General features: G+C 49.5%; 1 long non-coding RNA gene and 1 pseudogene across 2 annotated transcripts; both read right to left on the bottom strand.

The window, feature by feature from the left end:
- Positions 1-2,539: 2,539 nt before the first annotated feature.
- On the bottom strand, positions 2,540-5,132 carry LOC124667347. Of its 2 annotated transcripts, XR_006991231.1 has the most exons (4): positions 4,603-5,132; positions 3,973-4,044; positions 3,349-3,456; positions 2,540-2,906 (listed from the first exon to the last, which is right to left on the bottom strand). It is a non-coding gene; the product is annotated as an uncharacterized LOC124667347 (long non-coding RNA). The 2 variants fall into 2 exon arrangements; XR_006991230.1 differs by having other exon boundaries at positions 3,349-4,044.
- A 13,849-nt stretch (positions 5,133-18,981) lies between these two features.
- LOC124666143 lies at positions 18,982-20,619 on the bottom strand (annotated as a pseudogene).
- Positions 20,620-21,063: the final 444 nt, after the last annotated feature.

Genomic DNA, 21,063 nt, shown 5'->3' on the forward strand with positions numbered 1-21,063 from the left:
CTCTACCATAGACCATGGAGGAAAACAAAACCTTAGTCCTCTCATCCTTGCTCTGCACCACCTTTGACATGTGACTATCTTCTCTATGATCGAAAAAAAAGAACACAAAGATTAGCTAAAAGTGTATTACTGAAAATTAGTATCCTTTCTATCCGTGGAAAAAAAACTTGACTTGAGAAAAGATATACTCGTAAAAAACATGGAACGAAGCATTAATGGATCGAAACAATTACCTCCTCACTGTTATAACACATCAATGCATTTTGTAAATGTTGACAGTAACAAGGATATAATGAGTGACAACTACAAAATATTAAGAACCATCCTATTTGCCTCACTTCGCTGCAATCTCACCCAAGATTGTAAATTTCAGCTAACATAAATGATCATTTCATTAGGAGTTATTTATCTTTTGCACTTTAAACATTCAAGATTGAGTAGGTTCCAGATAGATGAATACGTCAAGTAGAGCAGACACATTAGTTTGCTTGCATCACACGTACAGCTTTTTAGGCATAAACTATGCCCATATTTTCTGGTAATCGCAAAACATTTAGAGCAGAAAGCTGCGCAGATGTTTGGCATGTGTCAATTGAGCAACTACGAAACATATTAGTGCTCGTAAGTGCCAGACATGAGATAGCATAAGGGTCTTGAGAGCTTACCCGAGTGAAACAATAAATGATACTATGAATAAAGAGAAGCACATCCTTTTCTGTCCTTCGGCGTCACGGAACACAAGCACAGGCACCATGGGCACGTTCATTTGCCCATAGACAACAGCACCCTTGCTCTGACTCTGTAGAAAAAACTGCCATGTAAGAATTGCCATAAAATACTAAAAATATATCATTTATCTGCTTGTCATCAAGCTTAATTAAACCACTCTCCATCATTTCCCTATACAAGTCATTACCCTCACGAGTACCTTAAACCACCTAGAATAAACAATACACTGAAATAAGACAAATAAAGCACAACAAACATCTTTGCCTGACCAATAAGCTCTATAATGATACTAACCATGAGTCTTGGTGACGTTGTTGATCAAATCCATAATAAGGACAGTTTTGCCCACACCTGCACCACCGAAGAGACCAATTTTACCACATCTTTGATAGGGTGCCAGTAGATTGACAACCTAGTGAGAGTAAAATAATTGCATCATTAGAATAAATATTTGTCAAGATAGGAAGGACTATAGCCAAATTTAAAGATTCCTAACTAATCATAAGTCCTGAGTGTTAAGAAAAACACGTTTATTCGCAAAAGAAAAATACTTTAGATGGGCACCTTAATTCCAGTAACATTGCAGGTCACACCATACATGACTGTACCACCAACAGGTGGATAACCCAGATCGCCATATTATCTTACCATTGCTCTATCTAATCCAAAGGTAAGACAAATCTGTTGTCCTCTAATAAAGATAAATCAACAGAAAGAGGGTCATGGCCACATTGTCTTACACTTTTTATGCCTCTTTTCCATGAGAAAACTCCAAAAACAGAACACAATCCCTAGATCAGCATTCCCCACCATATCAAACAATCCAAAAATCTATATTATATACTACCAAATAAAAAACGATCATCAGGCAATTAGTATTAACCAACCATGGTGGACGCTAACTTACACTGGACTACTTGCAATAGTGGATGATATCGTGGACAGCATGATTGACTATTAGACTTGATTCAGTACAGCCTATTGTGCCTGAGATTATGTCAACCGGCAGGAAATTTCCAACGTTTACATGAAGATAGGATTTTCAGAACTGCAAGCATAACCATGGTGATTAATTTTTATCCAACTTGAAAGTTCTAGAGATGAATACCAACCAGGTGAAAATCCTAACTCAATTCACAACCAAAATTACACATGATTTATGGAGGTTGGAGGCACCTGAGGTTAACAGAGGTTCTAGTTGAAACAAACATGTCACTGGAGGTACTCATAGGGATTGGAGGGAAGAGAGAAGAAAGCACATAGTGCTATGGTGTGCTACACCCAGCTGTAACCTGGACTGCCCACCACATTCACGTACGAGCATGAAGCACATTGCCGATCCTGCACGAGCACCAGTGCACAGGTCGCAGAGGCGCTGCAACCTGTCACACTACACCACAGCATAAGAACCCCAACAAACAAGTTGGTCGGGAAAACGGCCTTCACCAACAGAAAGTCGGTCGGGGATTAGTATTGCCGACCAATAGTGTCGGTCACCATAAGTCCAGTCGGCAAAGGTCTTTCCCGACCGACTTTGGTTTACCGACCAACAGTTCGATGCTACACCTAGAGCTTTGCCGACCAACATTTCTTTGCCGACCGTCCATTCTTTCCCGACCAACATTTCCATTGGCCCATTAGGCTGAGAATTCCTTCTAACGGTTGGTCGGGGATTAGTATTGCCAACCAACAATTAAGCATTTTAGGTTTTTGAATTTTAAATTTCATCTGATTTGAGACAAGTATACATACATATCACACAAGAAGAGCAATACGACAGCAGAATATGCATCACGACAGCAGAAGAGAATGAACATAAAACACAGCCGATAATGGTGCATTAGTCTCACACATACTCAGCTCCATTACCCAGTATAAGACGTTGGAGAAAATTCCAACAACCCCTGAAATACAGCGAAAGTACATGTGTACCCTGATTGTTATGTCTGAATTTCAACTTCTATCGTTCTGTCTGAATTTCAACTTCTACCGTTCTTCCCCACATTGACGCCCTTCTCTTCTGCTCGGGGGCGGGCGGCGATCTCGTCAGCTGGGGGCACCCGACCATCTCTTCTGCTGGGGGCGGTGATTTAGTACTCGGCTGTCAGCTCCCGGCCAAGTACACCAGCAAGGCACCTACGCCCATATCTTCGTGATTGTGCTCTTCTCCTCGGGCCCTGCAATTGGTGACCCACATCAGTACCATACTTCCGGGTCTCAATTGTACTCCACCCGCAGATGAACAAGGTGAAATATGAAAAAGATGAAGACATGGATGAACAAGTTCTCATATATGAGCAAGATGCAGAGTAGATGAACAGGAAGTCTGATACAGAAACTCGAAAATTGGCAGGCACAATTCAGAAAGGGAGGCAAACTCAGATGCAGTACATCATATTGACATAGGATGAAATAGTATTCCATACTGTAGAGTGAAAGATGTCTTGCTAAATTGAGTGGGACAAAGAATAAACACTGCAATAACCAATGGAGTATATAATTGACAGTCAACGTGAGAAAATTAAACAAGTCACTAGAAGTTCGAATAAAATGCAGCAAGTTCATGTATAGGACTTTTAGCAGTATCGTCATAACACAAGGATGGACTAAATAAAATACCTGACAAATGTGTTCGGTTGAACAGCTGCTCTAGTGCCTTTTCCTGAAATTTTTGATGTTTCAGAGCCAGCGTAAGACAGCCACCTCGCTAGCAAAATCAGTATGCACCTGTAAAGCATACAAGTATGCAACCCAATAGAATTAACAAGTAAACATGGAGCTGGAAAGGGTGCATTTGTGATGAGAAAACTGCATACAAGCCACACGAGATGGTTCAATAACAACATCTTTGATTACATGAGACAACGTTCTGATAGATCATAGATGTAGACTGTTTCCCAATATTAGAAGTACCAGTTTCTCTTAATGACACTTCTTGATTTTCTTATATGCATACCGTGTACTAATGATTATATACTCCTTGTGGGAAGACGATCTATTCAATGAATGTTAACTGAGAGGATGTAACCCTTGTCGGAAGAACGAGTAGGCAATCTAAACCCATTAAAGAAGAAACTGACAGAGAAATGAAACAAAAACTTAACCAACATGGATATTGCAAGCCTCAGTACAGCATTTGGGAAATTCCCAAGATCAATTATTCGAAAAGAAATGTTCATGTTGGAGTAAACCGTGAGGAATAGAACCAATATTGACAAGATTTTGATGGTGCAGTAAACTGACCATCAGAACCACCACCAGAAATTCTTTGTTTCCTTGGTTACCATCCCTATTGAGCTGCTTTATAGCAATAACCTGCAACATATGCTTTAAACATTTCAGCCCTGAAAGTAGGAGAATCAGAATGAAAAGATATGCTCGGCGAACATCAAATGTTACAAAGAAGTGAAAGAACGGAAATGACTTTTAATATTTCCATCACTCAGCAGCTCTGATTATATACATGCATGTAATATTTCCCAATCGGAATGAAACTGCAATCAGCAGAACTTGATTTCAAAACTTGACGTGCCAGGTTCATATAAAATTACATGGAGCATTTGCAAAAAAACATTTAACCTTAAATCTGCAATTGAGAGGGCATGGGCAACGCTGTTTTCAAGCATCTAGAGCAGCTCGCAGTAGCTAACTGTTCACATGACGAGTCAATCTTTACAACAAACCTAGTAGACTGAAACGTATTTGTAGTAGCACACACGGAAATAGACACCCAAAATTAATCTGGTAACATTCTCTACTGACGTATGTGTTGCTAGCACACACGGGATGCAAATCAAGAAACGAGATGCCAGCTCTTGGCAGATCCACGGCGCGCCCAAACCAGGAACACGCGGGGGGTGGGGGGATCCTCACCTGAAGGCGGACGAGGTCGCTGGCGGAGATGTACGCAGAACTCCGCGCTGGATCTCTCCCTTGTTGCCTCAGGTTGCCTCACCTCGGCGCCTTGTGAGGTCAACATATCGAAGTCAGGTCTGTACCGCCGTACGCAGCAGGAAAATGGCGGAGGCTGCGGCGGTCGCCGAAGCTTGGACCAGACCTGTGTGCGTCCCTTGGTTGGCTCGCATCTGGGACTTACTGAGCTGTGAACTCGCACGTGTTCCAGACCTAGAGTTTGGCCTCGTCGTCGATTCGTACGGCGGCGTCCTCCTCCGTTGCCACAGTCTCGCCCTCCTGGGCGAATCTGAGTAGGAAGATGGGCGACGAATCTGAGTAGGTGGGAACAAGGGGAGACGGCTGATTTGGGAACGAGGAGAGGCCGCTCGTTGGTTGCGTGAGAGGAGAGGTTCGTGGTCTGGCGGGAGGGCGTCGTCCGGCAGCCCGGAGCACGGCGGCTGGGGGTGGTAGGGTGCGCGTCCGGCGGCGGATCCAGCGAACTAGGATTCTTCTAGGTTTCTGGTAGTGTGTGGTCGGGGCGAGATAGGGATAATGTTTCTATCGGTTTGGGCTTGGCGGGCGGCAGCAGAAATATTTGGGCCAAAATTTTCGCGGTAGTATTTTCGATTTGCCGCGCACAGCAGGCCGGCCCACTTAATGACAGACAGTTGGTCGGTATTTAATCACCGACCGATGGTAAGATGGGATTCATGTTATTGCCGACCAACGATTTGACGCTACTTATTATCACTTTCCCGACCGACTGGCTGACGATAAATATTATCATTGCCGACCAACAGTCTGTTAGAACTATTTCCGACCAACTGTCCGTTGCCATACATGACTTTTGCCGACCGACGTCAGTCGGGAATCTAGTGCTGTGGTGTAGTGTCAGCGTCGAACCAAAAGGGTCCATTGTGTTTTGGTGTGATATTTATGTAATTCCCAGCCAGTTCTCTGGGGCTGTTATCACTATTTTTGAAGGAGTACAAGACAAATACTTCCTTGCAACCATGCAGACTCCCATCCAAAATTATTGATCTAGAGGGTCCACTTTTCTGCCAGCTGATAAATTTGCCATTCTTATCGTTGTATAAGTTTATTTTTTTGTGGAAGAAATATGGTGATGTCCATCTTGCATCATACATGTACGATTGCAGCCAGATGTACAATTGCTAGTTAGTAATGACAGGTACAATCAAACAAGAGAGTGCTTGCATTCTATAAAGAGTAAAATACCTGGCATTTCTTGAGGGCGGCTGCACCCAAATCCTCGATCTTCATCACCATATTTAATAAACTCGCTGATGAATGAATGGCGATGAGCCAGCCATTTCCAATTTTTGCAGCCACATGCCATCGAAGATCATTATGGCTAGAACTAAATTGCGCATCTCTTAGTAACCCTGGCCAACACTGCAATACGACAAGCAGAATTCTAAAGTAAATAAGCAATTTAAGTTGTTGCTAAGCAACTTCAATACCATTGCTTCATAGGGAAGATCTTGGCACATTTGAAGGTTACAAGAGCAGATCATTGAACGGCTCAACTTGGTGATAGACAATATAGTATGACACCAATTTCAGTAAGCGCCCACACAGAACAAAGTGTCAGGAACTATTTCCTCCCTCCCTACTTCAAATAAATACTCGCCTCTCAAAATATATAACAACGAAGGTGATGTGACTGTGACAGAAAAGAGTAATCTTTAGGGTTAACAGTATGGATGAAACTAAGCGGACAAACAGTGTAGGTCTACGAAAATTGGGGAAAGCCCATGGTGACCTTAGTTGACCATTTGCCAAACTTCAGAGTAACAAAAACTTCTTTCAAGCTAAGTGAATTCATGGACGCTAGCAAGCCCAAGAAAGCAAACAAAGAAGCGTAACAAGAAATGTGGCTCTAAGCCAACCCCGAGACCAAGGGAATCTGCAACTTTGCGACGTCTAATAATAACACGAAACTGTATTAGAACTTAGAACAAACGTCTAACAATGACACCAAACTGTATTAGAATTTAGAACCACCTGCTGGGCCGCTCCATGAGTACCCTCCGAGGCCTGGTAGCCTCGCACCTGCAAACCAGGCTGAGTTCACAACGCCAAAAATCTCGACAGGGCAGAGCTGAGGAAGAACAAGAACTCAAGAAGGCATGTGTGAACCTGTCGAGCGTGGGAGGCGAGGGCTCTAACCGCGGCGCATGTGGCGGCCGACGAAGGCGGCTACGGTGCCCTGCGAGGGGGAGGTTGTCGGAGTCGAAATCGAAATCGGTGGCGAGGCGGGGAGGGCCACGGGAGCGAGCGCAAGGCCAGCCGCCAGACACATATGGCCTCGCGCATCCCTCGTTCGTGGGGTGCTTCGCGGTCACCAAGAGGAGGGGAAGCGGAGGAGAGGCGCCTGAGATTCGGAGGCCTGGCCGGCGGTGGGAGGGAATGGCCGAGGAGGTGGGTGTCACGGGCGGCGACGAGATTGGATCGTGGGGGAGAGAGCGATGTGGACGGAGGAGTACGAGAGAGAGAGAAGAGTTCGGAGGGTCGAGGGAGAGGTTTCCGCGCGTGGGGCTCACACGATCGAACGGTGGAATTTGGCCGCGGAAGATTGGACGGACACGATGGTTCCAATGACGACCATCAAACGCGTTGAGTATCAAACGACCAACTCGTATTTAATAGTAAAGATCTGCAATGTTGTTCGTCACTCACTTGGTGCATGCATGCGCTCATGTGTTAGCTTAACTTTGACTCCCTTGGTGCATGCATGCGCTCATGTGTTAGCTTAACTTTGACTCACTTGGTGCATGCATGCGTTCATGTGTTAGCTTAACTTTGTGCTAACTCGATCCACTCGTGTAATCATGCGTTAATATATATTGGAAAGGTAGCTAACATGAGACGCAACTTGATCAGTTAGTGGGGATATGGATCGATGATTAAGTACGTATGAGAAGGCTACCTTACCCATCCATCAGTTTGACATTGGACGAGCGATGGATCATTTGGTGGTACTACCCGACACTTATTATTAAGAAAAAGTACTACAATATTTGTTTGAAAATAAGTAACTTAATTTTATCTACACATTCCGTGTTTATTTTTCGAACAGATGAAGTATACTATCATCTCTACTACGTTGTTTTATAGTAACTCACATGTCGAGTTGTCGACCGCTCACGCCTAAAACTCACTTTTCTCGAGTTAGCAGATTGCAGCAAACTACGAAAAAGCACCTGCTTCTTTTATAAAGCTATTTCAAAAGCTTTAAAGCAAATTGATTTGGTAACAAAGCACTGGTAGGAACCACCGAACCAGGTGGGCAAGTTCGTTCTTGACAGTCTAGCACTACACAACCCTACCCAACCCTATACCTGCTTAGAGCATCTCCAGTCGCGTCCCCCAAACCGTCCCCCAAAGCGATTTGGGGCGCGCCGGACAAAAAAAACGTTCCAGCCGCGTCCCCCAAAGCCCATTTTTGTCCGGCGCGCCCCGATACGGTGTCCGGCGCCCCGAGCCCGTCCCCGTCCCACAGGGGACGCTCCGGGGACGCCGGACACAACGAAGCGAGGCGGGCTCCCACATGTCGGCGACTATTTGCATAAACCGTTGGTTCGCGCCTCTTTTCTCGTCGCTCCTTCCTTCCCGCGCCTCCCACCCCACCGCCGCCGCTGGATTTCCCGGCCGTTTGGGCGTCCGATCCGTGCTGCGAGTCGGCACCGTTGTCGCGGCCGGGGCTCCCGCCGGTCGTGCCGCCGCCGCCGCGTCGCCGGCGCCTCCCGAACGCGCCGTCAAATCCGCCCCACCTCCGCGCACGGAAGGTGCTCGACGACTTGCCGGGTAGGCGCGATTGGTCGCTGTTTGTTGCGTCGTCTGCCTCGGCGCAATTTTAACCATTGATTTTGCTTTAGCCATGGACAGCGACGATGAGATGGTTGCCCTGCTGCGCGGAGGACGAGCAAGCGTTCGACGACGACCTGCGGGAGCATTTGCCGATCATCGCGTCCCTCCAGGACATGCTTGACGCCGAGGCGGAGAAGAGGAAGAGGCCGCGCCGCGGAGGATCAAGGCCGGGAAGAAGGAAGTCGAAGCCCCGGCGAGAGGATGGAGGGGCATGCCATGCTGCACAACGACTACTTCGCCGACGGGGCAACACATGCCGACAATTTTCGGCGCCGGTACGGGATGAGCAAGGGCCTGTTCATGAATATCCTCCACGGCGTTCGAGAGTTCGACCCCTACTTCAAGCTCAAGCTCGACGCCGTAGGCGTTCTCGGGTTCTCATCCATTCGGAAGTGCACCGCCGCCATGAGGATGCTTGCATACGGAGCACCTGCCGATACACATGACGACTACCTTCGCATGAGTGAGTCTACTGCCATTGAGTGCATGTACAAGTTTTGCCGAGCTGTGGTGGGAAAGTTTGGCAAATACTACTTGAGAGGGCCAACTGAGGAAGAGACTGCAAGGATCATGGCACAAAATGCTGCCAGAGGATTTCCTGGAATGCTTGGAAGCATCGATTGCATGCACTGGGCATGGAAGAACTGCCCATTTGCTTGGCAAGGTATATACAAAGGGCGTCATGGATATTGCAGTGTTGTGCTTGAAGCTGTGGCAGATTATGACCTGTGGATTTGGCATTCTTTCTTTGGCATGGCGGGATCACACAATGACATCAACGTGTTGCGGCGGTCTCCGGTGTTCAGCGGACTAGTGGAAGGGCATGCTCCACCATGCAACTATGAGATCAATGGCCACCAATATACCAAAGGCTATTATCTAGCCGATGGTATATATCCAAAATGGGCCACTTTTGTCAAAACAATCTCGAATCCATCGGGTCTGAAGAATTCTCACTTTGCTACACGACGGGAGGCTTGCAGGGAAGGATGTCGAGCGGGCATTTGGTGTGCTTCAAGCACAATTTGCAATTGTTCGGTAACCTGCTCTAAGCTGGTCTCACGACCAAATGTGGGAGGTGATGCAGGCTTGTGTGATCATGCACAACATGATCATCGAGGATGACCGCAAGAATCATGTTAGGTCACATGTTGGTCCCTATGAGTGGCAAGGCCCTCTCGCGAGAGGTTGATCATGAGTTGCCTGCAGATTTTGCTGATTTTCTCGCCATGCACGCAGAGATCCGTGACAAGCAATGTGCATGAGCAACTTCAAGCTGATCTCGTTGAGCATTTGTGGAGGATCAAAGGAAATACCGTGGCACCTTGATGTATCATCTAGCCCTTTTTATTATATTTGATTACTTGTTTTATTGTTTATTGTAATTTAATTTGAAAACAATCCTCGAAAACATTTTTTTCATATGCTACATTTGATATAAATGGTTTATGTGTTAAAAAAATTATTTTAAATGTTTGGGGGCGGCGTTTGGGGGACGCGGCTGGGGAGCGACGTCCCCCAAACGCGGCACGAACAAAACACGTCCCCCAAACGCTCAATCCGGCGCGGTTTGGGGGACGCTTTGGGAGACGCGACTGGAGATGCTCTTAGGCCTCGTTTGGTACGAGGGTATTCGCGGGGATGGTCGAGTATTATCCCGGCCCATCCCCGAGTCCCCGTCAATCCCCAGAAGTCCATTTGGTGCTAGAGTTTTGGGCCAAGAAATCCCCGCCCATCCCCGCTTAACCCCGTCCCCGGCCCATTTTTTGATTTGGACTGAATCCCGGACGTGGACCTCGCGTATTATCCCCGTCCTCAACTCCGTGTCTTGTCCCGTCCTCGTCCTTGTCCAAACCCTACCGAGCGAGGCACCGGAGGCGAGCGGAGCTGCTGCGGGAGGGGCAGGAGGGGCGGAGCATCATACCGGCGGGAGGGGCGGGAGAGGCCGTGCATCTTACCGGCGGGATGAGATGGATCCCGCCTAGCTGCTCCCACATCAGATCGCCGCCGTTCTTGCAGACTGACCGGCGCCGCCAACTACTTCCGTTCCGAGGTCCGGTAACCTCCCTTTTCTCTCGCCCTTTCCTTCCATGGCTGTTGATCTGAGCGCCTGTAGTCATCTGCCATGGTAGGTTTCCGCTGTGTGCCACCATGCCTGTGGTGAAGCTGCCCAAGATACTCTGCATCTAGCCTGAACCAGCGCCTGTGCTCATCCCGACATGAATGAATCTATCGAGCTGTAGCCTGTAGTAGTGCAGTTCTCATGGAAGTGTGGAAGACTCATTCTGCCATCATGAGTTGATGCAGCAGTACAAACCAACTTTCTCTAGGTGTTGCAAATAGACAAAGTAATTACTCGTGTTTGCTTGTACTGTTGCTTGCTGATTTGTTTTGTGACTCCCTATAGCTACCAGAATTCAGTTATAAACTACATATGCAGATGCTTGCATTTGTACCTTCATGCTCTTGTGTTCACTGCTATGTGAGTAGTATTTCCTCGCTGGTTCCGCCGGCAACTAATTATCATCATCATGGTTAATATGTATAAACTCTTGTTTTGCAAGTTCTGTATATATACTCGCATGGTTAATTAACCCGATATTAGTTGTATAACAGATAAGAGCAGTACACTCTAATTGTTAGTTAGTAAAGCTGATGTATTTTTTTGTTTATGACAGGAAATAACAGAGAAGCTTATCCATCTTCTGTAAATTTGCTGGTTTTGTGCCTGTGCTCTGAAGGATACATCTATTAAATTGTGTTGTGCATTTCTTGAATAGTGTTGTACAAGTTGGATACAGTCATCCTAGTTGGTTATTAAGCTGATCGTTATTGACAGAACAATCTGGCATTGTGTAGAGAAATGGTTAAGAAAGTACTAGTAATATATATGGTCCCATGTATTTTTCGTCTCTGTGTGTGTAGGCAATGCTTCAAGATGAGCTGTAGTGTGCTGGTAGACAATGATACTCTGCCCAAGCAACTTTCGAGTACTGCTCGACCTGTTTAATTTTTGTTTGATCGAGTTGACTTGTACCGTCTACTGGCGTTTGTTCCTAACTTGGTATGTTACTACGTCAGATGCAAGAAGAAAATATTTTGTAATCTTAAGTCATTTCATCTGAGCATGTGCATCGAGTGAACTTTAGTATTTGGAATTATAATTTCATGTATTAAAAGTTGAATCTTTGCTACTGCATGTTGGTTTGCATTGTTTTATTCAGTTTTCGCTTGTGCACCAATCCCTTCCAGCCAAATGGCTGTTTTTAGGAGTAGGGATTAGGAATTAGTGGGGCCGGGGATTAGTGGGGATTGGGTGATGGGTGGGGATTCACCCAATCCCCACCTAAATTATCCCCACTAATACTCCACTACCAAACAAGGCCTTACGAATTTCCAACCTAGTCGATTAGATTATCGCTCAGGTGCATGCATGGGCCAAAATCAAAGATATGATTGCACTGCCATTTTCGCCAACCGGTTTCACACGTATTTGCCAATTGTCGATTATTGATCAAGTTGCACGCACATTCGTTTGTTAGGCTCTTCGGACAAGTCTTCTTGAGCGTACCATCGTTCGTCGGCGCGATGTGTACCGAGGCATGGCTCGGATGGTTTGGAGGTGTTGATAACTTCTTACACGTGACATGCCGAGTTCAAGTGCTAGCACCCATTCTCTCACCTTAAACACCCAAATATTCTTCTGTTAAATCGTTTAGAGGCTGTCTAACCTCCAAGTCTCATTTTTTTTTTTTTGATCTTCACTCACGACATAAGGTATATCTAACTGTCCTATCCGTTCTGCACATCAAAACTATCTGAAGTGGTTTGTTTGGGGCGTGGGGAGAACACAAACAGACCAGTTGTCATCATCTGGTCCGCACGTGCACCAAGTGGTCCGACGTATTTGATAATAGTGTATCATTACAAAAAATTATACATAGGAGGCCTACAAAGGAAAAATATAAAATAAATAAACTAGATAAATTAAAAGAAAAACCCTAGCTAGCAACGGTCTGCACCGGCGGTGGCGCCTACCCATTGTCCTCCTTGTTGCTCTTGATGGTGATGCTAGTACATAACGGCATTTTGAAGGCACCCACCGCACATGGTAAAATAAAATGCTTCAAAAAAAACTTTTGCAGTGTGTTTGGTGTGATCAATGTATCGCACACGGTTTAATTTGCTTTATGAAAGGTCGTGAGATATCACATACACCTTTCCTAATAAAAGGGTGTGATATAGGAGGCAGTCAAACACGTCTTAGGGTGGTGGTGGCCACCTCCTCCGTCAAGGGTGGCCAGCCGGCTGAGTGTGGAGATTTCCCCATCTAGTCTCGACGGGGAGTTGGGGAGGCATAACTGCCAATGAAACCCGAGCTCCGGCCCTGGTCTTGGTGGGCGATGGCAACGTCTAGGCATCATTATCTTGTTGAAGGCATCACTATTACCAGCGTCTACTCACTCGTGTTGATCCTGGGGAAATACTGGATCTACGTATCCTGGATGGGACGATGGCAGTGCTTTCGGTGCCAGACTACCTCTTGGGGGGCATCGTTTTTGGAGTAGCTGCTAGATGGTGGCAGCAAGTGGTGGCATGGTGTGTGCATCTACCACGTCAAAGACGAAACGTCTTGGTGGCATGGTGCAACGGGGCCTTGGTGACAGACGCAAAGTGATGGACTCGCAGAGTGATGGACTCGTGCATGGTGGGGGCGTTGTTTGACGTCATGGCAGCGATGACGATATGTTTGGCAAGGGATGTGCGGATCCCTGCCGTGAAGATGTACCAGCATGATGACAATGATTGCTTTGAAGCAAGGGCTTGAGGCGCTCGCCGAGGGTCTGCTAGACCGAATGTGCGCTCATGTTTCGCGATAGGGTGAACTAGTAATGCTCTCTGTATTCAGTTGATGAGGCGTTGTTCATGTTTTTAGGCCTGAGGGACTGACAACATGTTTTTCGCCGATTATCGGGTTTTGGGTTGTGGGATGTATGCTCTTGGCATATCTTTATTAAGAAGGTTTTTTCTTTCTTTCAGAGGACTGCTACAAAACTCTGACATTTTGTTCTTTGCAGGAAGACTGTTAAATTAGGAACACATTCACTGCATGTCCTGTTAGTATTTAGGCTCATTTGTTGAGGCCTCCGTATGTCGCACCGACGCAGCTGATGATGTGCTTCCATTGGTACATATAAATATAACAAGGGGGTCAACATGACCGACAGTTTCGAAGAAACTATCCTCTCAGTTTCGAATCAGTCTCATCTGAACTATACTACTCCGTATAAGTCTATAATCAAAGAGAACTATCCACTAAAGCCGAGGATGGTCTGACCTAGCAACCTCTTTCTTGTTCTAGCAGGCTGCAAGTGGAGTCGTAGACTTGGTAGGTCGTGTTTCGATGAGGTAAACGAACATGATGATCAGAAAATTGTGGCGCGTAGCGCGCGTTGCATCATCTACTCTGCATGGCATCTGCAGTGCAAATGTGTAGTGTGTGACCAACAACAGAATTCAGAGTTCCAGATACGCTTCAGTATACCCCTCTCAAACTTATAAAAGGGTAAAACAGTTTTCTACTATAATTAGTAGTTAAATCTGTATCCTACTACTAGCCCATTAGGTCGGGATACTTCTAACAATCCGAATTTTTTTTTTTTTTGCGAATCCTAACAATCCGGATTTTGTTACCAGTATCATAAGAGCATCTCCACTCGTCCCCCCGACGAGGCCCCCGGCGAGCGTTTTTTCCATCCGGACGGCGTAATTCGGCCCAGTCGCGCCCCCGGTTCCTCGTTTTCGTCCGGATTTGGGCCTAAATTCATCCGGCGATCCCACGCCACCCCCGGCCCCCGGGGAGCTCTCGGGGACTCCGGACGAGTGAAAAGCGGGGAAGGGCCCGATCTGTCGGTGACTCGACGCACGAATCCCACCGCCACGTCGCTCAAAATCTCCCCCACCCCTCGTATCTCTCTCGCCGCCGGCACCACCCCGCCAACTTGTTGCCCAGATTGCGCCGCCCCTCCTTCCCCACCTGCCTATATTCCGCCGTGTTTGGACGATGGCCTATCTGGCTGCTCTTCCGCCGGCCTGTTTTCCGGCCTGCTTGCTCGTCGTCGCTCGCGGCTCGGGTTGCCTCGACCACGCCCGTCAGGTGTTCGTCCATTTGCCTCGCCGGCCATGGACTCGGACGAAGAGGAGGAGCAGATGTTCGTCGAGCTTATGCAAGAAGAGATGGCAGCAGCCGCCCAAGACGACGAGCACATGATGATCCTTGGTTGCTTGGCAAGCATGTACGCCGGACTGGCAACTCGTCGGCGTGGTGGGTCGGCACGAGGTCGCCGGAAGTGCAAGCCGAGACAGCGAATGGAGGGCTACTACATGTTGTACGCCGACTACTTCGCCGACAATCCATTGCACGGTGAGAGTGTTTTCCGGCGTCGTTTCAGGATGAGCGAAAGCTATTTCCGCAAATTGTGTATGCCATCCGCCGCTTGATCCCTACTTCGGATGCAAGGCGGATTGCACTCGGTTTGGTTGGATTTTCGTCACCGCGAAGTGCACAGGTGGCTATGAGGATGCTGGCGTATGGAGCTCCCGGTGATACCGCAGATGACTATCTTCGGATGGCGGAGTCCACCGCCCTTGATTGTTTCTACCGGTTCCGCAGGGCCATCATAGCAGTGTTCGGGGACTATTACTTGAGATCACCCACCGTCGAAGACACTCGGAGGATCCTTGCAACAAATGAAGCTAGGGGTTTTCCAGGGATGCTTGGAAGCATTGACTGCATGCATTGGCAATGGAAGAACTGTCCGTTTGCGTGGCAGGGAATGTACAAGGGTCACAAAAAGGCTGCACTGTGATACTTGAAGCAGTGGCTACCCATGATCTCTGGATTTGGCACTCTTTCTTTGGTATGCCAGGATCCAACAATGACATCAATGTCCTAAACTGCTCCCCGGTCTTTTCCAAGCTTGTTGAGGGTCATGCTCCCCCGGTGGACTATGTGATCAATGGTCGGCACTACAACAAAGGATACTACCTTGCAGACGGTATCTATCCAAAGTAGGCAACATTTGTGAAGACTATCTCCAACCCTAGCACCCCCAAACTTTGCGAGTTTGTCAAGAAACAAGAAGCTTGCCGAAAAGACGTCGAGCGAGCATTTTGTGTCCTCCAGCAGAGATTTGCTGTCGTCCGGTTCCCCGCTATGACTTGGTCCAAAGATCAGATGTGGGAGGAGATGAACTGCTGTGTGTGCCTACACAACATGATTATTGAAGATGAGCGAAAGCATCCGGTTCCTCTGGCTGAGCAAGAAGCACCATATGAGAGAGAGGGTCCTCTTGCACAGCCTAATCACCAGGTGCCTCCATCATGGGCCGCCTTCATTGCTATGCGCCAGGAGATTCGAGACTCTACAATGCATCAGCTGCTGCAAGATGATCCGGTGGAGCACATATGGAGGCTCCGAGGCAACGCCAACGCCGACGCCAACTAGTCTGTCTTAATTTGTTTGAAAAATTGTGTGCTTCATTTGTTTCAGCACTTGTTAAACATTGTACTGATTATCGCCGAATTTGTTTCAGCAATTTTCGTACTCTTCTTTGCCGAACTTGTTAAATTTTATGTTGAATTTGTTTGAAATATGTCAAATGGTCGAGGTTGGGGGTTTCCTGCCGGGGGGACGGCTGGAACTTCGGCGCTCCCCACGCCAAATCTTCATCCAATCCAGACGAAAATTTCGCCGGATTTGGGCGTGGGGAGCGCCAACGAGTGGGGATGCTCTAACAGTTTGATTGCAAATCCGGAAACTCCCAATACATAGTGGGTTCGTTGCAAATCTGGCGTCATATCGGTGATTAGTTATTGTAGGAAGTATGCAAACGAATAAAATCCATCGGAGATAGCTACACCGCTTCAAAGGTAACAGAAATATTGTGTCAGTCCACCGTTGTTCACATCGACACCTGCCTCGTGTTGCATTCGGCTGAAATCAAATCGCTTTGCTAGAAGTTTTTCGGCCGCTCGAAAACTTCTTAATGTAACTGCTCTCCGAAAAGGCAAGCAGCATGCTGCTAATACTTATGTAGTTATGATCAAGACGATGTGAGCTTTGTAGCTCATCGGCCATGTCGAGGAACATCACAGTGGCGCGACGGGAGCACCTCAAGCAGGCGCAAGTCGCTGATCCGGCCGCACCGTGTAGTTCTCTCGGTCGCCATACGGAAAACAAGGTGTGCTAAGAGCATCTCCACCGACGGTCTTATATAGTCATCAGCAGGGTGCCGGTGCACTATCGTATGAAGCGCGTTGACACAGCATCCTCCATTTAGGGGAGCTGCTCCCACACCGGCGTGTCCCATACGACAACTCCGATAAATGATTTGAATTGAAAACTCAAACAAAAGCAAAAAAAAATTGAGTAAGTTTTCGAATTTAAAGTTTGAGCAACCATATGGCCACTAAATTCGAATAGATTTTCGAATATGAAGTTTGAGCCAACATACGACCACCGAATCGCCCTCTCCGGCTGCAAAAAACAACTTCGGCTTCCAAGCCAACTGGTCAGATGAACGGGGTCAAGGGCGGCTCAACCTGGACAACTTCCTCATCGTCGGCGAGCCCCGACCGCAGCTCCATCGCAACTACAGGATCCACGGTCGCCGGGGGAGGCATGAACGTCGACGGTGCCGGTGGACACATGAACGTGGAGGATGCCGACAGAGACATGAACGTGGAGGGTGCCGGGGGAGACGCCGACGTAGCTCGCGCCGCCAGCACCTCTAGGCTGATGCGCTCGCGGTACATCTCGTGCCACGTCCGCACCAATGGGTCTATCTTCTCCATGTCGGTCATCAAGATCTTGGATTCTTGAGATATCTTGGCCAACAAAAGCTGCGTCGCTTCATTGGTGGCCTTCATGGCAGCGGCGTGAGCTTCCATCTTTGCCACCTCCACCTTCTCCCTCTCCAACTCGATCTTCATGTCTTGCTTGTCGAGGATTGCCTTCCGCACGAAGGCGGCCCTATCCGCCGCTTCCTTGTTCTCCACCGAGAATGAGGTTATCATCTTCTCGATGGAGGCGTCCATGGAGGCCAATGCCGGCTGGATCGACCGACACTTCTACCATGTCCTTGTTTAGAGTGAGGCGGAGGTCGTCACATTTCTTGCAACCTTGTAGCTTGTTGAAGCAATGCATAAAGGGGAAGTCTTTGTTCTCGTTTTTGTACTTGTACATCTTGAGAGCGTTGAGCATCTAACAATACATGATGCAATAACAAGATATAGAACAAGATGGATCATCAAATAGATACACTATAATGCATTATGAAATAGACATCAATAAATGAGCGCAGATCATACCCAATCCACCATCGCGTTTCTGCTCTCTCTGGTTCTTAATCTTCTCATAGTAGCCATGAAACTTGCTACGCGCCACCTTGATGATGTTCCAACGGTGGGAGAGGGTGCCCTCGTTCCGGTTCATGTAGATGGTGGCTAGTCACCATAATTCTTCTTCTCGTTGAAGGAATCGAGGATGCGCTTGTAGTACTTGCCTCCGATTTGGTTGGCACCGGTGATGGGGCAAAAGCTCACTTGCTTCCACGCCTCGATGAGTCATTCATCCTCCAAAGATCTCCACCTCGGACCACAAGTGCCCCCAGAACGTCTGCGCGTCCTCGACCTCGTCGTGGTCACGCCGGTGTCGGTGTCGATCAGCTTCTCCTGGACCTCCTCCTCACAGCTTTCGCGGCCTCGAGAGCATCGATGCGGTGCCTTCTGCGGTCAGACGTCATCATGGAGCGGCGGAGGTTCTCAAAGTCTCACGCCTCTTGCGACATGTTCGCCGGCTTCTCCTTCGGTGCCACGGTGCGCGGCTTTGGCGGCGCCTTTGTTGGCGCCTTCGCTACCTTCGCTGGAGCCTTTCTCTTCAACGGCATGGCGGCGGAGCGACCTCTCGCCGTCTCGCCGGGGCAGCGCGAGCTCTTGCAGCGGAGCTCCCTGACGCCGGTCGATTCCACTGTCCATCTACCTCCACCATCCTCTTTGCAGTCCCTCGGCCGCCAGATCCTGCCGCCTCCTCGCCGTCGCCTCCTGGATGTTGGAAGGCTGACGTTCACTCCGGTGTGTTCAAATGCGATCAGATTAATCCCTGTGAACAGAATGGTATATAATTTTGATTTTTATTACTTCACAATGCAACATGCCATTTGCTCCCAGTTTGTGTTCAAATGCGATCAGATTAATCCCTGTGTGCCAAACGATGGGATTGGGTGGAGAGTATTGTGGTGTGAGAGTATTGGGTGGGAGAAAGGGAATTGGGTGACGGAAGTGTATTCACCAAAAACACGCTGTATTATACACTTCAAAACACTGGAATCCACTGTTTCCAAACAAGGGCTCACTGGTACAGAAGAACTTTGAGGTAGTATGTTGAGAACAAGAAGAACAAAATTTCTCGAGAACACAAAAGAATCGTTATATTCCGCAAAGGATTAGTTTAGTCGGTGGCTTTTCACCAAACCCAATCAGAACTCCCCGAATCGAGGAGCTTATTTGTTTCCAGCTAAACTACACCAGCACGTGAATGATCAATCCCCTCCACACAGGCACAGCTAATCCAATAATACAATGTTCTATAATCACCCACCTAATATAATCGCTCAATCAAATCAAAATCCTCTCGGCGTTGGCTTCATGAATCGTTGGTCGTCGCCCTCGTCTCCGGCGGGTCAGTTCATGTCGAGCATTCCCTGGTGGAACGCGGCGACCCGGTCAGGCGTGACGCACTGGGTGATGAGCCTCGCCCCAGGCTTGTGCGCCCAGGGCTTGACGAGTATGCAGGTGGCGATGTAGTCGAGGTTGGTGAGCGGCACGACGTGCGCCGGCGGGCCCCAGCCGTAGTCGACCTCGGCGAACCCGAGCCGCGTCCAGTCGGACACGAGCAGCGTCCGGTAGTCGGACGTGATCTGGTACGGGTCGACGCCGCCGCTGGCGCCGGCCTCGCCGGTGGCCCACCGCGCGAACTCCGCCGGCATCCGCCGCTTGCCGTCCTTGATGATCTTCACCACGTCCGGGATCGACGAGCCGGCCACCTTGCCGGCCGGCGCGGAGACGCGCATGATGTAGTAGCAGTTGCCGTAGAACCCGGCGCCCGGCGCGGGGGAGGGAGGAGTGCAGGAGGGGGCGCGCGTTCATGGCGAAGCAGAGGTGGACGTCGGAGTCGGGGTCGAACCCCGCGGCGCGCGTGCGGCTCTGCCACGCCTTGGCCACCAGCACCTCGAAGGCGGAGCACCAGGACCCGCCGGAGTTGTACTGCGCCTTGTAGTGCGCGATGTAGTCCGCGGAGATGTCCATGGCCAGGTACTGCAGGCTCTTGGCGCCCGCGGGAGTCGGGAGCGGCCCGATGACCGCGGTGGGCGGGTTCGGGATCGCCTCGCGGCCCCACTGCGGCGGGACGGGCGAGGTTTCCCCGCGCGCGAGGTTGCCGACGGCGGCCATGAACTGCGCGGCGCCGGGGCCGTCGGCGACGGCGTGGCTGAAGCGGAAGCCGACGACGAAGCCGCCGCAGGCGAAGGTGGTGACCTGGACGAGCAGGACGAGGCGCCGCTCGTCGTGTTTTTCTTGGGCGGGCGTGGGCGGGAGCAGCGCGTCCTTGGGGATCATCATGGGGTGCTCCAGGTACTCCACGTCGTCGAGGCTGCATGCGGTGGTAGCCTCGGTGAACCAGACGCCGCTGCCGTCGCCGCCGCAGTCGACCTGCAGCAGCCGGCCGTCGTGCGTGAAGCCGAGGCGGCCGGCGAGCGGGTAGTACTGGACGAGTGCCTGCGCCAGCGCGCGCTCGATGGTCCTCGCTGGACCGTCGGCGCCGGCGAGGTCCCGGTCAGGGGAGGGCTTGAAGACGTGCAGCGACTCGATGAGCGCCATCTGGGTCGGGTACCGGTCGAGCCAGGACAGGCGGAGCGGGCCGGCCGGCGTCGGCTCGGCCGGGGTCACCAGGCGCTGCGCCAGCCGCTCGACGGACTTGGCGGCCGCCATTGGGGGGCTAGAATTGGTTGGAGCCGGTCGGTGAGAGGAGGAGTTGAATGGAGCCTGTCGGCGACGAGGTCTTGGTCGTGTTGCTTGGCTGGCCGACTGCTCCGCGCCGCTGGTTTTATTCGGGGTTTGGTCGCCGGCTGGTTTGACTTGGCAGGGGAGTGGGAAGCGCGTGGTATTTATAGATGAGGTGGAGCGCTGTGCGTGGGTGTCTGGCTGTCCCGGTGACGAGGATGGGAGTCGGACGGTGAACTTGTCCGATATTTCTGCTCTACTGTGGTGCACTGCAGCTAGAGCTAGCTGGTGCTGGTGCTGGTGGGGTGGGACCGTGGGGGCAAAAGCCAAAGCCAAAGATGGTGGTGGAGCTCCGTGCTTTCGTAGACGTATCCATTCCGTTCCAGCCGCCTCGTGGTCGATCAACACTCGTTGTCGTGACCAGCCCGCGCAACCTCCTTTCCTGCTTGTCCTATTCCCCACCTAGTCCCTCTCTTCACTAACGTA

Source organism: Lolium rigidum, chromosome 6 (assembly GCF_022539505.1).
Source record: "Lolium rigidum isolate FL_2022 chromosome 6, APGP_CSIRO_Lrig_0.1, whole genome shotgun sequence".
In the NCBI taxonomy this organism is placed as follows: Eukaryota; Viridiplantae; Streptophyta; class Magnoliopsida; order Poales; family Poaceae; genus Lolium; species Lolium rigidum.